Source organism: Zootoca vivipara, chromosome 6 (genome assembly GCF_965207765.1).
Source record: "Zootoca vivipara chromosome 6, rZooViv2.hap1.1, whole genome shotgun sequence".
In the NCBI taxonomy this organism is placed as follows: Eukaryota; Metazoa; Chordata; class Lepidosauria; order Squamata; family Lacertidae; genus Zootoca; species Zootoca vivipara.
In genome coordinates, this window is record NC_142589.1 from 31,345,978 (window position 1) to 31,363,411 (window position 17,434).

A 17,434-nucleotide genomic window follows, 5' to 3' on the forward strand; every position below is an offset into this window, starting at 1 on the left:
GCTCACAGTGAGAGTTCCTGAACTCTCCACATGCCCAGAGGCGCTCTGATACCTGAGTGAGTCTGGCTATCAGAAATTTCCTGCATGGAGGGGGGGGGAAAGGTGTTTAGTGAGGCCTTGTTGGTGGTGTCACCACTAGGGTGTAGCCTGACTGGTACTGGGCCATGGCAGGGCCTTTTCAGTGGTAGCTCTTCAGTTGTGGAATGCCCTCCTTAGTGAGGTACACCTGCCTCCACCATTACTGACATTCAGGAGGAATTTAAAAGCATTCCTCTTTTCATTCCAGGCGTTTGGTGACTGGCGAATACTGTTCCTGGCAACCCCATGATCACTGGATGGAAGAATGTTTTTAACTGCAATTGCATTTAAAGTGTACTTAACTGAAATTGCTTTTAGATGTTTTTAATTGTTTTTAGAATGTTTTAACTTTGCTTATAAATTGTGTGTCTCTTTGCCAGCTTGTACTGCTTGGGGAGGACGGTAGGGTGGAAATAATAATAATAATAATAATAATAATAATAATAATAATAATAATAATAATAATATCTTGGTTTGCATATGTTTTGGATTACAAACACGTCAAACCTGGAAGTGTGTGTCCCGGTTTGCGACCTTTCTTTGGATTACAAGTTTTTTCTTCTTTTTTTGGATTACAAAAATAAAATAAAATTTGGAGGCCCCATTGGCAAAAGCGCGCCCTGGGTTACAACCTGTTTTGGTTTACAAATGGACCTCCAGAACAGATTGTGGTTGTAAACTAAAGTAACACTGTAGTGGATGAGCCATGGTTCAGTGGTAGAATCCATGCTTTGCATGCAGAGAGTTTCCAGCTCAGTCACTGGCTTCTCTTCTTGACAAATGTCCATTTCTGTTCTCTCCCATTTTTGTATCTCTGAAATACTAGAGAGATTGGCCCAAAGTCCACCTTGTTCTCAGTCCCAATTGATTTAGAGGTGTCCCAATTTCAATTTCCTCTTTCCATTCCCCTGGAATGACCAACCTGTGGGAGACTCTTTTTGGTAGGTTCCCCTTTAAATGAGAACTGAATTGAATCCCTTACCTATCGCTAGAAGGAGTTGATAGGAAAGACCTTTTCCTAGAAGAGACCCCTTCTTCCATACAGAGTTCTGACAGAGTGGTGCCCATAGCTGCCAAGTTCTCCCTTTTTTTAAGGGAAATCCCATTATGCTGAATAGTCTTCCTCGCGAGAAAAGGTAAAACTTGGCAGCTATGGTGGTGCCTTTCAGAGTTACTTGTGGGGACATCCTCCTCCACCACCACCACCACCACAGTCTTTCTCTTCATCAGTGCCCTAGGACAAGTCTCCTGGCCATAATGGATCTGACCCCCCAGTCCATGAGAATATCCAGCGTTCATGTGATTTTGGCCTGTCAATTATACTGTTCCTCCTGGATACCCAGGAAATGGTAAATGCACACCTCATTAAACCAGAATGTCATTATGCAATTTGCTGTTTGCCGTGCTCAGTTTCCACAAGATACCCAAATATTTTCATTCAGAAATGAACCAGTCTCTCCAACCAGCTTCTCTTACCCTCTCGATTAAGCCAATGGGGTTGGCCTTTTATTTTTTATGTGCTTTTGCTTACTCCATATGCTACATTTAAAGCAATAACATCATTATAACCTTAGTCAAATGGCAATATACCATATTTAGTGGTGATTTGTCACCCTAAAATTATTCATAGGTGTCTCGAGTAAGCCCACTTGTGTTTTATGTGCACTTCCATCCCATGTTTTTCTGGCATTACAGTTTGCAAGATTTCATGGATTTACTGTGTCTGCTCTTTTTTTTTTATGACTGACATAGCAATAACCCGATTGCAAAGATATTTATGCTGTTTGTGGCTTAGCAAGATAATTAAAGGATATAAATTAATCAAGTGCAATTAATTAGAAACTTTATGTTCACAGCAGTCCTTCTTTGCATGTATAATTTATATTTATTGATTTCCTAGCTTTCATTAGCCTATGAGATAACGGCAAAAAATGCATTAGAGAGGAAAATGTACAATTAGCGTGAGGCTGAACTCTGGCATAATTGATAGATCAGCACATGTTTGGGGCAAATATAAAGCTTTGTTAACTGTCATAAATAGTTACAATTGATGAGTGGGGCTTCACTACGTATCTCTCAGCTGATTAATGATGTTGTGTGTGTGTTTTTAAAGAGTCCTCTTAATGGGAAGCTGATAGCTGGGCTGAATTTACATTTTAATCAGTGTATTTATGATGGAGGCACCTCTAAGAGATTCCACAGGACAGGGAAAGGACTTCTCTGTAAGAGAGCTAGGGAGAAAAGGGGTGCAAGCCAAGCTACACAGTGGACAATATCCATGACTGCTGGTGTGCTGGTATACACATATGCACACACACACATACACAATTGCAGTGGCTATTTATTGATCTCATTTCTTTAACAACAACAACAACAACAACATATTATTATTATTTATACCCCGCCCATCTGGCTGGGTTTCCCCAGCCACTCTAGGCGGCTTCCAACAGAAGTATTAAAATACAATAATCTATTAAACATTAAAAGCTTCCCTAAACAGGGCTGCCTTTCAGCATTTAAAATGTCTAATGCTCTCACCTTCTGTCTTCCAGATTTGAGAGTGGCTTACAGGCAGTATTTAAAGCAATCAAAATTATAATAAACACATTTTAAAAATCAGAACGGAATCAAATGACCAGAACACCATAAAAGCAATCGGACAATAGGATGTTGCATTATACAAGATTAGACCATTGTTCTGTTTGACCCAGTATTGTCTACTCCAACTAGCAGGCAGCTGCCCAAGGTTTCCAAAAGAAGGGCCCCATCTGTAATATATATTTAAAGCAGTATCATACTACTTGAAACAGTCATGATTCCCCCCCCCCCAGGTATCCTGGGAGGTGTGGTCTCTTAAGGGTGCTGAGAGTTGACAGGGGACCCCTATTCCCCTGCAAGAGCTACATTTCTCACAGCAGGTTTAACAATCAGTCCCTCTTCCCAAGGAACTCTGGAATTTGTAGCTCTCTTTAAGCAAGCCCCCACCCTTGCCTTGTGATGGTGTGAGGCAGGCTTCCTCAACCTCGGCCTTCCAGATGTTTTGAGACTACAATTCCCACCATCCCTGACCACTGGTCCTGTAGTTAGGGATCATGGGAGTTGTAGGCCAAAAACACCTGGAGGGCCGAGGTAGAGGAAGCCTGGTGTAAGAAGAATGTGGGTTGCTTACAGGCTAAATAGGGATGCTTGCGGGGCTGAAACTGGCCTGTGAGCCAAACGTTCTCTGCCTCTGATTCAGACAGGTTAAGCTAATGGACCAATTCTCTGTGACCAAGTTGCACACAGGAATTTTCTTCTGATCGTTGAAGACAACCAATTGGATCAAAACATGGGCTCTTTTTGACAAACATGGTAGTCATTTGTTCTCATCTAGTAATCTGTTCTCATCGTACCAGGATGTTGATCAGACTTTGATATGAATAGACAAGGCAATTTTAATTATATCATTTTTGTATCTATTTTGACTTCTCGCTTTTGACAATTTTTGTTATTGTATCATCTTTGCAATTCATCTATTTTGAACAATTTTTTAACATATATTTTGATTGAAGTTGAACATTTTCCTATGCCATTGAGAAGCATTTCACTTTTTAAATTCTTACACAATTTAGTTTTTAGATTTAGTTTTTATGGCTGTGGATAGTATATCTTTTGTGCTGAGTTATGGGAGTTGTACTCCACTTACATGAGTTTGACCAAACTGCGGGAGGCAGAGGAAGACAGGAGTGCCTGGCGTGCTCTGGTTCATGGGGTCACGAAGAGTCGGACATGACTAAACAACTAAATAACAACAAAAACTGCTGGATGGCAAGGAATTTCCCAGAGTGGCAAATAGGGTTGGCTGTACAGATCAGCACTCTAAGTATTGCGTTTTGCTACCTGCGCTAAATCTTGACGAGCTCTGGGATGTGAAACAATATCCTTCTCGACTGATTTGACTTTGGCCACCTTTGCGACTCCAAATCCCCTTCTCTATTCATTACCTTAGATTGTGCGCTGGTCATTTCTGGCAAAATTGCTTCCATGGATTTTTTCATCTGTGGCCGTTTGACATTGTTTTCACCCATTCCAGGCCTTCTGGAGGGGACTCCAAGTGAAAGGGGTGGGGATAAATTTAGAAGAAGAAGAAGAAGAAGAAGAAGAAGAAGAAGAAGAAGAAGAAGAAGAAGAAGAAGAAGAAGAAGAAGAAGAGATGGTTATACAAGAGGTTTAAAAGGTAAAGCAAGTTTTAATACCCACTTTAGCTAATGCACTGACAGCATCTGACAAATCTGGTTATGATTGCAGTGCCACTAATGACCTCCGTGGCCTAAATAAATGTTCTTATGTTGCTTAAGAAAAGGCTTTCCTTGTCACACAGGGCTCAGGTTTCTAAGAAATCCCAATATGCTTCCCCCGCTCCCCTATCTTCAGGATATCTGGGTAAGAGATTTACCACTTTGTTTGCAATCCTATAACACTTATCAAGGGAGGGAAAAGCCCCACTGAAGTTAATGGGGCTTATCTCTGAGTAGACAGGGATAGAGTGTCACAATTTGAGGCTATGTTTGCACCAGAGGTCGGAATCCTTTGGGGCCAGTGGAGGCAAGTCCACTTGGCCAAATGGGGGCACAGACCCACCAAATGCAGTCTGCCTTCCGCAAGCCCCCACCTACCTGCCTTCCTACTTACATACATATAGTCAAGGGGGGTGACACTAGCTTTCCCCATCCTTCCTATAGAAGAGGGAAGAGGGCAAAAATTAGATTTAGAGTTTGTTTGTTTATTGCATTTATATGCCAAAGCACCCAAGGCAGTCCACAATGTTTATGTACTAAAACAAAGTACATGAAATTTAAAGATGGCCAGAGGGGGAGGGAGGGGACAGCCCAGCCCCGGTGTTCTTTTTGCCTTGCTTCCATCATTCCCTTCTTTGGTAGGCTCCGCTCTGGCGCCACCTACTGTTGGCCTCTCTGCCTTCTACCCTATCAGTTCCAATGGGTTTCAGCCACCTTGGCCAAGATGCATCTTATCAGGATCCCATCCTTGTGTGGTGTCCAGTCCACCCACTTGCCACTGTCACTATGGGGATATACACACCTGTCTATTTCCAGTCTTCCGGCCTTCTACATTTTCACATGAGTTTGCAATTTAAAAAGAAAAAAAGAAAACCTGATGAAAATCCACCAACCTTGAAAGTATCTAAGATCACATTCATAGCACACTTTTAAAGCCCTAGGGCACTACTTTAAACAGTCATGGCTTTCCCCAAAGAATTATGAGAGCTGCAATGGATTAAGGGTTCTGAGAATTGTTCAGAGACCCCCTAGTGCCCTCCCAGAGCTACAATTCCCAGAGTTCCATGGGATTAATTGTTAAACCACTCTGGAAATCGTTGATCTGAGAGGGCAAGATTGGTCTTCTAGCAACTCAGCACCCTTAGCAAACTTCATCTCCCAAAGTTCTTTGGGGGAAGCGAAGCCTGTTTAAAGTGGTATCATAGTGCTCTAAATGTATAGTGTGGATGTGGCCCATGTCGATCTTGCACCTTTTCATCCATAAATCCACCTCGTTCCATTTTCTCGACAATCTGGCTTTCCTTTAGAATAATGATTTTAAAAAACCAGACTTTAAAAACAGCAGGCGATAAAATTACCAAGATACGGAGAAAAATCAAGAGTTTTACCAACAAATGAACAAAATAAAATTACATGCCTGGGTGGGCTTGTCTAAACAAACAAAAACTGTATTTTGAGTAGGCATCAAAAGCAATGGAATGAAGGTCCCAACCCAAATATTAATAGGCAGAGAGTGTCAGAAAATAAGCGCTGCTAACACTAAGGTTGATTTCTCAAAGTGGTGAAGCAAACATGAGGAGGCCCGTGGGAAAGTGCTAGTTTTGCAGATTGTGGCGGTTGAGTGGGCATGCAGGAGATAAGGCAATCATTCCTCAAGTAAACTGATCTCAAGCTGTTGAGGGCTTTATATACTAATAGTAACACCCTGAAGTTGGCCCGGTAACAAATTGGCAGCTAGTGGAGATCTTGGAACAGGGGTGTAATATGCTGAAAGCACACTTAGATTAAAGATGTACTGGGGTGGAGGGCGGAATAATTGGCCTATGCTTTGTTGTTGGCAGTTCAGAATGGATTGTATCAGCACAGGCTATGCTACATTGTACACTGCATCTCATTTTTTGCTAGCCATGATGGCTATACTCTGCCTCCTGGTCAGAGGCAGAAATGCTTCTGAATGGCAGTTGTTGGAAAAATCAGGAGGGGAGGGGCCTCTTGTGATGCTGGACTAGATCTTATGTACTTATTTAACCTTCACTTATGCATGTCTATGTGTGCGCTGGAAGCAGGGATCTCAGACTTTTTCAGGAGGATGCTGGCTCTGAAGAAGGGCCATTTATTTATTATTAAATCTGTATCTCACTCTTTCTCCCAAATGAGCTAAGGGATGGACTTGCTGTGACTGTAGCACCTAACAAACAGGGGCTTTTGCCCCCCCCCCATTACACTAACACCAACAAAAATTTAACAGATCCCAAAAGGTAATTGAAAAGGTGGCAACCATCGTTACCAATATTTAATATCTATATAGCAGCTAAACTGCTATACTTCTTTGTGTGCCTCCTCTACAAGAGGTTTGGAGGGTGGCTACACGAGAATGGGGCTTTTCTGCAGTGGCTCCCCATTTGTGGAATGCTCTCCCCAGGGAGGTTTGCCTGGTGCCATCATTATACACTTTTAGATGCCAGGTGAAAACATCCCTCTTCAACCCCTGCTTTTGGCTGATTAGCATCCTATACCCTATTTCATGTGTTTGTGCAGGGGGAGAGAGGTTATTGGTTTGTGGGTTGTTGCTGGGGGGTTTTGGTCTTGTTTTCATTACAGTCATACCTCCATGAACATCAGCTCCCTCGATTGTCCATTTCGGCGGACGTCCACAGCAAACCCGGAAGTACCGGAACGGGTTACTTCCAGGTTTGCCACTTTGCGCATGCGCAGAAGCGCTAAACCTCTCCACACACATGGGCAAAGTGATGCTCTGTCAAGCGTCTCTTTCGTTGAGTGTCCAGGGCTCCGGAACGGATCCCAGACGCTCGACTGTATGTATTTTGTGCTTTTATTTTGTATTTTTATGTTGTGAACAGCCCTGAAATCTACTGATGAAGGGCGGGATACAAATTGTGTTTGTGTGTAATATACTGTTCAACACATGTTGTTGTTGTTGTTGTTTATACCATGCCTTTTTCCCTGACAGGGACACAAGGTGACTTACAGAATAAAAAAAGGACAGCTAAAAACATTGGAGAGAAAAACATCTTTTAAAAAACAATTAAACAGTAATAGAATTAAATAGAATGCTGCCCGCTGAGTTAGAACACTGGCCTATCTAGTTTGGTATTTTCTACACTACCAGGCAGCCGCACTCCAGGCTTTCAAACTGGGGGGCTACTTCAAGATGCTAGAGATTGAAACTGGGGTCTTCTGTATGCAAAACAGATTCTCTGCCACTGAGCTATGGCCCTTCCCCAGCCATTACCAAATTAAAACTGCATGTGTGATTTCCATTCCAGATGGGACTGGCCCTATAATTCAGCTGGGTGGATTTGGCCTAACTCTGATAGCAGCAGTTGAGCTACCACTAAAGAGGGCTTTAAAATGGCAATTATTTCACTTATTATAATATATATGTATTTGTTAGCACAGCGGGAGGCTCTATTTGGATTTTCTGCGCCAGGGCTCAGTGATGCTTTTGGACCATCTCTGGTTCCTGCAATTGATAGCTCATTTCCGAGGAGGGTGACGTTCATATGCAAAAATGGCCAGGAAGGCTAAACATCAAAGGGACAAAATATAATCAAATCTGTCTACAGCTGTAAGCATGATCAGAGACTTCGCTTCATACCAGGGGTTGCTTGCAACGCCACTTAAAACGGGAGTGGAGTGAAATATTGCATATGTCAGCTACTGTAAAATATTTAAAATAAATGTTTCCTTGGCTCTCGGTTTACAACGGAAATGGATTTGATTCCTGGGTTTATTCCGTACAGAAGGAAACCCCACCACATGCATAATGATGTTGTCCTGTTTGATATGATATATTCCATCATCTTCTGCAGAGCGAGGGGGGTGGAAATGAAAATTGTGTAGGACAGTTCTCTGAAATATTGTGCCAAAATATATAGCCATCTCCTTTGGAAAGGTTTCAGCGAAGGGGATAGATTTTCAAATAGGCATGCATATGTTTTAATTGGGATTTCAGCGGTTTCCTTTTGAAGGCCGCTTAATTTCCTTCCCTCTGGGGCATCCTGACAAAAGGTGGTATCCTGCCAAAGATGTCTATTTTGATACTTCCCTTTGTCAAGAGGTAAGGCGGGCAATTCTGCACCAAGAACAGGAAGAGGACATAAACCTCAACAATGCATTTGTATAGATCAGGCATCCCCAAACTTCGGCCGTCCAGATGTTTTGGACTACAATTCCCATCTTCCCTGACCACTGGTCCTGCTAGCTAGGGATCATGGGAGTTGTAGGCCAAAACATCTGGAGGGCCGCAGCTTGGGGATGCCTGGTATAGATGGCTTTAATGGATAACCTGTTTCTTTCTTTCTTTGTTTTTTACAACACACACAAAACCAGTTTTAAAATGCATAACACTCTGGTTCTGCAGGATTTTCTGCAATCATCTCTTGGTCAGCAATTTAGCTTAGAAATTTTTCACTACTGTCAGACTGAGGGGCTAGATTGTTCCATGTTGCTGACTTTGTGTTACCCCTAAAGGAGTAGAACTTAGTTGTCCTTACTCCTAAGCAGACATGTATGGAATTGCACTGTTACTTTCTTGTTTTGTTTTCACCACAATGGGAGGAACCATTTGAATTTTCTGAATCAAACACCCAAATCTGTTGGTGGCCACCTCACGTTCCCGACAGAAATCACACTTCAAACAGAGAATACGGCAGAATAATTTCCCTTTCGGAACAGAATGAGATTCTCATCTGGTTCTTAGGCACGGCAGCTCTGTGTGAAAGTGGACAAATTCTTCTCTAGTGTGTGTCCTCCAACCCCCTTCATCTTCTGGCGGTTCTTAGTTTCCTGTCAGCTAATTTACCATTCTTAAATTGCACCTGTTCTGTGTGGTCATTATCTAATCTTTTCTTAGAAGTTTACCCTCTCTAGTAAACCCTTTGATGTTTGGATAAAGTAGATTTTATGGCCTCGGAGATATGTACAGTACCTTCCCTTGTAGTGTATAAAGTTATAATGCACCCATTAAAAAACACACACACTATACTTAGGGCTAGATGATAGATTGTTTAGAAGCAAAAGTTTAATAGAGTAAAGCAGTGACTCCCCTCTCCCTAACCCTTAACATCTGGGATTTGGGGATTTTTAAATACGAGGTTTTGTGTTGTATTGCTTTGATTATATGCTGGCAAACAAGTCATATTTGGTTGATTGATTTTTAGAAATGATTCACAACAAAAATTCTATAAAGTAACATAAGGTAGAATGGAAGAGGAGGTAAAATACCTTACTTAAAAGCAGTAAGTTGCAAAGGTCAACATTAAAAGGTAAAAGACCTGGGATAATCAAATATATTTATGCCTGATGAAGACAGCAATAAGACCTAATAAGCTTCTGGGTGGAAGGAACTCCAGAGGCCCCACCACATAAAAGGCCCTCTCCAGTCAGTACTTGCCTACATCAAACTATAAATTATCTTATATTAAAGAAGAACATTGGTCCATCTAGCTCTGTAAGGTCTACACTAACTGGCAGCAGCTCTCCAGGTTTTCAGATAGATGATATTTCCAGCCCTATTCGGAGATGCTGGAGGTCCTCCTTGTGTCATCTCATTCATGTTGCATCCTTGGAGATGGAGGTAGAATTGCCATGGCTGGTTCACTGTCTAATCCAAACTTAAGCGCCTCCCTGGAGGTGTCGTGTGCTACTATGGTGGGAGGTGGTGCCAAGGACAAGGTAGGTGACTTCTCCTTGGCTATTGGATTTCTGATGGTACAGTGGTGGGGCCTTTTCTCAAGAACCTGTTGATCACGCCCCAGCTTCCAGATCAACATCTCTGAAACCACTGGGCCCTCTCCAGAATCTGATTCCACAACTCCATCCCATTCCTTCTCCCTTTCTGACCAGCCCTGCCAAGATGTCTCCATCAGACTCATGACAGTATCCTTCTTAAACTGTGGTGCCCCTTCATTCTCTGGCACAGGAGTATTCCAGCCCTTTATGCAGATGTGACAGCTTGATATGTCTGATACACCTTCTCCAGCTCATCAGATTTAGGAACAGAGCACCAGTCTGCAATCCACACAGCTCCTGGTTCAAACCCTGCAATACAACACCCCAAAATGCCCATGTTCCAAAATGAGCTGGGCTACCAACTTGTCGGTAGTCATAGGATGAGAATGCCAAAAGGCTGCTAGTACACAGCAGCAGAAGGCAAAAGACTGGTGTGTGTGGATTAACTCTACTGGTGTCCTAAAGTTTACTAGGGAAGTTGAATAATCAAGGCACAAAGCTAGCTTTGTTTTCTTTGGCATCTTCAAAAGACTCCTTACTTTTGAAAGTAACGATTTGCCAACTGCAATAGGCTTACGTGAGCACTAGATGACACCATTATTCCACCCGCTTCTGGCTCTGAAAGCCCTTATGTGGAAGTAACTAAAAGTCACCTCTGCTGGGAATTCCATTTATGGAACATCTCTGATGTTCAATGTTCTTCAACACTGCTAAGAAGTGAGACCATGGGTAGGCTCTTCCAGAATCAGGTGTAGAGAAAGGTGATCAAGGAAGAAAAAAGAAAAATTGAAGAGAAAACAGATAGGTGGGAACGAAGACATAGAATTCTCCTAAGTTCTAGACTGCAGGAAGCTTCACATCAAGAGAAAAAAGCTGTCAGAAAGAAGATTGTTGAGGTCAGTAGAAGCCTTGGCAAAATGGTGGAGTCCATGCATTGCATGTAGAAAGCCCAAGGTTCAGCCTCTGCCTGAAGCCGTGATGAATTACTGACATTCATCCCAGTACAGAACACTGGGCTCTATGGATCAATAATCTGGTCTTCTATGATCCTGGTGGGGGAAAGGAAAAGAAGGGGATGCCGTCTTGCCTTGAAACAGGACTGAAGTGGGATGAGGGTCTCTGGAAGTGCTCAAAAACTCTGTCAACCTGACTTGGCCAATTACAGAAACTCATCCAGAAAAAGATGACAACTGGATGCTTTAGTGAACCTGAAGGCCAAACTTTTGGTGGGTGGCCATAAAGCAACCATTTCCCCGTCACTGTTCTTTGTAGCTCTTATAAAGGGACCCAATATGTAAGAAAGCTTAAATATGAACAGAAATCAATGCTTGAGTTTCCCATTAACATCTACAAACAGACACCACATCATGTGTGGCAACCATTTGTCCAGGGGTGGGGAATTTCAGGTCCAGGAGTCAAAAGAGGCCCTCCAAGTCTCTTGATCTAATCCTCAGGGCTCTCCCTAGATCACACCTCCTTCCCAAACCATTCTTCTCACCAGCCCTGCTCTGTACTCTCCTGAGTGCTTCACCTTGTCTGGAATGTGTCCTTGAACTGGGAGAATGCCTCTTGCTCACCTGGATGGAAGATGGAAGAGGTGCTTGTGTGGGTGGGTGGGTGGGTGGGTGGAAACCACAGTTTTTGCACGTCAACACAGGCTATCGCACAAAAAGAAGAGTCCCTTGCTCCCAGCACTTTTTGCCTCTGGCACCCTTCACCAAACACGTGTCCCTTAGAAGGATGCCCACAAGTAAGTGTGGCCGTGAGGCTGGAAAGGGATTCCAGATCCACTGCCCAATATCTTGGAAGTGTCAGGGGATAGTAGCAGTGACCACCTGCACAAGAGCTGGCAGGCACAAGAGAATGGGCCTTGTCTGTGTTGGCCCCAGATTGTTTTTTTACATTTATTTATAGCAAAGAAACAGTATCTTGACAGCATTCATGCACCAAGTTATGGATGGAATTGTGTTGTGCCATTCAAGATTACAAGCAAGCAAGCAAGCAAGCAAGCAAGCAAGCAAGCAAGCAAGCAAGCAAGCAAGCAAGCAAGCAAATAAACAACATGATTATAGATTAATCCTCCCTCCCACCAATATCACCAAGACAGCTTGAAGTTACAGAAGTCCAATTTGCTTTTGCTGAACTCTCTATGGAGGTGTGTTTGATCATAATGCTGCAAATTTTAACATGGGTTTTAAAAGCCCATTTATTTTTGGACCGCCTTCCCGTAATATGGCCTTCATTATTAGAAAAGCTTTCCATTTTCAAAACAGCTCTCTGTCGGATGTATCTGACTAAGTTATACTAAGGGTAGACCCACTGAATGCAATTTCAACGAGTCTACTCTTAGTTTGATCGATTCCATATGTCTGCAGGCATATTCCTTTGTAATGTCGCTTGTTTTAATTGACCTATGCTTTTAAATGATTGTGAAATGCTGCTGTTGTTATAAATGTCTCACATTTTTATGCTATGGAAGCTGGCTTGAATGTGCTGCGTGCCCAAAAGCAACCTATGAATAGTTTTACAAATGGATTATAAATAAAGGCATGTGCTCTACCACTAAACTGCGCCAAAATATAACAAGGGTATGGAGAAGGAGAGGGAGAAGGCTAACTGAATTTGAACTAAGTGAAAAGCAACCATGGCACAGGTTCTTTCCGATGTTGGAGTGGCTAGATTGGGCATCCTCGTGGATTCTTAGGACCAGGCCACACACCTACATTTAAAATTGGAATTGATTCAGGATTTCCCCTTTGCTGAGTAGATGCCTTGTTGTAAAGCACAAGGAATGAATAAATGCTCACAGCCTGTGATGCACTTGCTTGATACTAAAATTCATGTGTGGTATAAGCAGTGACCTGAACTGAACAACGATCGGCCTAAACATGAAATAAATTGTCAGAGCTGGACTCCTGCAATTATTTAAGCTAATACAGAGTGTCTCATTTCCAAGGAGTAAATCACATTGGCTTCATGACTCTATTTTCCTTCTTGTATATAAGTAAACTTCAGGATCAACTGGGAGGTTCAATCAAACTTCTGTTTTATTGCCATGAAATGTGACACTCTATTTTAAGTGCCTTATTCCCTTATGATTTAGGCTGAGCACTGCATTATGTCCAAACAATATAGAAACCAGCTTTACTTAGTGGGGTTTTTTTCATGTTAGCTTTGAAGGATTTACACTGTAGAAAACTTTCAGTACTTCGATATGTTATTCTGCAGAATGCAGTCTGAAACCAAGAGATGGGATAGGAAGCAGTATATGTAAGTTAAAATATACTGTTGCTAGAGCCTCTTCCCCCCCTCTATTTTCTGTTTAAACTCATACAAAATGGAATGCGCTATCGACTGGTTGCTACTGCTACACAGGTGCTGGGTTGAGCTTGTTGCAGTTTAATGTTTCTTTAAGAATATGTTTGCTAAAACAGTAATTACATCCTGTGGAATTCAGGACAATTAAATCACCTTGGTATTGAGCAATTGTGTTTGTTAACAAAGCCCCTTCCATCTAATTTATAGGTTCAGTGTGATGCTTTGTTCAGATTTTAGCAGAGCTGCATTGAATCTTCCCCAGTTTTGATTTTAGGGTAGAACCAGTCATTTTGGTGGGTTAGAAATATTTCCTTAAAAGCACTGTGTGAATATTCACTTTCCCCCTCCTATCTTTTTTGGCACTATTGTTCAGCCCGGTATACCTGAAGGAGCATCTCCATTTCCATTGTTCAACCCTGACACTGAGGTCCAGTGCCGAGGGCCTTCTAGCAGTTCCCTCACTGCGAGAAGTAAAATTGCAGGGAACCAGGCAGAGGGCCTTTTTGGTGGTGGCGCCCGCCCTGTGGAATGCCCTCCCACCAGATGTCAAAGAAATAAACAACTATCTGATGTTTAGAAGACATCTGAAGGCAGCCCTGATTAGTGAAGTTTCTAATGACTGATGTTTTAATATATTTTTAATCTTTTGTTGGAAGCCACCCAGAGTGGCTGGGGGAACCCAGCCAGAGGGCGAGTATAAATAAATGAATTATTATTGTTGTTGTTGTTGTTATTATTGTTATTATTGTTATTATTGTTATTATTATTTCCCTGCAGGTTTTATTAAAAAACCTTGCTTCTTCTTTTGGCCTGAATGAGTCACAAAAGGGATCCCAACCAATCAGGAAGAGTCAGGAGAATATGATGTCACAGTAGTGTCTGGCCAGTCAGATTTGGCTATAACATGACATCACTAGAAGCGAGTGAGGGCAAAGTAAATGAGCAAACAAGGAATTGTAAGCAATTATTTTAAAAAAAAATACTGAAAAGGGAGGCATTACTGAAAATGTTTATGAAATACTGGGGAGTTTTGGCTGAGCTCTGGGCTTTTGAACATTCTTTTCTTCAAGGTGAGCCAACAGATCCAAAGGTGCTTAGTTTTCTGCCCTTCTGCAATGTGATATTTTTTGGTCATGCAGTGTTAACATGTTATTGCCTGGTGCCACTTACCTCAGATATTGGTCCTCCTTGCATGCATTCATAGGGGCCATTTGTTGGAGAGAGGCATATGGAATATACTTTGTGTGATTTACCAGCAGTTATGAAAACTATATGTGTGAACGACAGCAAACAAAGAGATTGTGCAATAACACAACAGACCTAGATCTTGTTTCATTTCATGAGAAGACAGCAAAGCTTGAAGTAATGAAAGGCTGGTGATAAATCTGATGCTTGTAAATTTGGATTTTATTGAAGCTTAAACTTAAGCCTTACCTTCTCCCCCCCCCACTCCCCTGCCCTACAAAATTCTTAAAAGCCCTCTTGTATGGATTTCTGGCTTCCTGAGAACAGCTTATATCTGCCACATTGGGGACAAAGGTGATGACCTTGTGATTAATTTCATTTTTATGGCTGCTATGTCTACTCCAATTTTACCCTGACGTGTCTCACTAGAATTGCACCAAGTTAGCAAATCGTTAAAAGAAAATGAATCACTCTTACCTTCTCCACCAATCATTTTTCTAAAATATAAAAAAGGAAAACAAACAAATGGAGCAAGGCTGTAGGACAGCATGAGATCAAAAGCTTCCCATGCAGAAGGTCCCACATTCAATCCCTGGAACTATATCCTTGGACTGGAAAACACACCCATCTGCAATTCTGAAGAGCTGCTGCCTATCAGTAAGTACACAAGAGCATAAGAAGACCCTGGGTCAAGTCAATGACCCATCTAGTCCACCAACCCACAGAGGTCAACTTGGTGGGAAACTCATAAGCAGGACTCAAGTACAACAGCTCTCTTCTCCTGTGGTTTCCAGCAACTGGTATTCAGAAGGATTATTGCTTCTGATCATGGACAATGCTGAGAGACTCGATACAGAGAAGCTTGATGTGCTCTTCCTATGTTCTAACAGTCTAAAAGTTTGAAGCAAGTTGTGAGGATGAGATGGATCTGGCTATTTCCAGTCCACATTGCTTTTGCATCACTTCCTTTTCAAATCTTTCATTCATAAGTCTGGAAATAAAAAGTAAAAGCATGGACATTTGCATTTTTTATTTTTTTTACACAAATACACATCCCCCCATGCCATTTATCCTAGAACATGCACTTTTGATTCTAAAAAGGTCCTTTTTGTGCATTATTCTGCCAACCTAGCAGTTCAAAAGCATGTCAAAGTGCAAGTAGATAAATACAGCAGGAAGGTAAACAGCATTTCCGTGTGCTGCTCTGGTTTGCCAGAAGCGGCTTAGTCATGCTGGCCACATGACCTGGAAGCTGTACGCCGGCTCCCTTGGCCAATAACGATGAGTGCTGCAACCCCAGAGTCGGTCACGACTGGACCTAATGGTCAGGGATCCCTTTACCTTTATACACATTGTATATGCCTTTTTGGTACCTAAAAAACAAAAACGAGGACCGTTTAACAAATTTAAACAAACATAAATCTTATGGGATAACTCCTATCTGGGCTCCAATCCATATTTTGATCTGAGAGGTGGAATTAAAATCTCAGGGGTGTGATAAAAAATCCGGACCAAGAAAAATCCTGAAACTTCCCTACTGAGATTCTTGTCATGTGGCCGCCATTGTTTTACAGTTGTCTTTGTCAGGCTGGTACCCATCAATGATGGGTGCTGTAGTGCAAAACATCTGGAGAGCAGTATCGTACGTTGGCAAAGACTGGCTTGCAAGGACTTGACAATTGATGGAGGATAAGCCTCTCAATGATTGCCAGCCATGATGGTACACAAAATGGGAGCTGGATATTTTGAAGCTATGCATTTGACTTCCAGATGTTGAGGAGAAAAAACCAAGAGATGGCTATTTCCGTCAGGACCCACCTATGAGATTATCAGTGGCAACCATCTGATCACAGATGTAGATGAACCATTTTGCTCCAAAAGGAAAGTAAGACAACTCTGGTGCCAGCTTTTCACTGGGGATGTTTGATTCAGGGGATCAGATTTTGTGTATCACTGTACAAAATGACTAGATTAAACTCTTGATCAGAATGTACTTACAGTCATACCTCGGTTTAAGTACGCTTCGGTTTGAGTACTTTCAGTTTAAGTACTCTGCGGACTTTCTGGAACGGATTAATCCACTTTCCATTACTTTCAATGGGAAAGTTCGCTTCAGGTTAAGTACAGACTTCCGGAACCAATTGTGTACTTAAACCGAGGTACCACTGTACTACGTACTTAAATATGTAATTTGAAAGGGTTTCTTGCAGAGTGAGATGGGAAAAAAAGGATGGACAAAAACATGCAAGAGTGGCAAAGACTTGAAATATTCATATATTCCGCCACCCCAAATCTTTTCTACTGTTTATGTGAATGCACATTTATATTCATATCTATCTTTAATGCTGATTCATATATACTGGTAATCATGCAGCATGCTTATTTATCTAGCACTGGAAACTTATTGTTTGGCTTAACAAATGGGCATATTCTCTCTCTCTCCCCCTCTCCCCCTCTCCCCCTCCCCTTTTATTGCAAGCACACTGTATGTTCCCCCATAAAGTAGGGGAAAGCATCTGGCCTCTGGCTTGAACTTCTGTAATTAATCCTTCCAAATACTATTTCCTTGGAAAGTTATTTTTAATTTTATGGCAGTCTGTTCTTGTATTCTCCCACACAATCACTGGGGCAATATTTGTATCAATGAAAAGGACATAAAGCAGCTCTTAACTAAGAGGAGACTGCTGTTTTACACAACATGTCAATGATTAAGTGATAGATTTTTATGACTGTTTGTGCACACAAGGTGAGCGGCAGCATCTACAAACAGGGCAAAAATGCACACGAAACCATCTGTGCAAAACCCTTCTAGGGATGGGTCA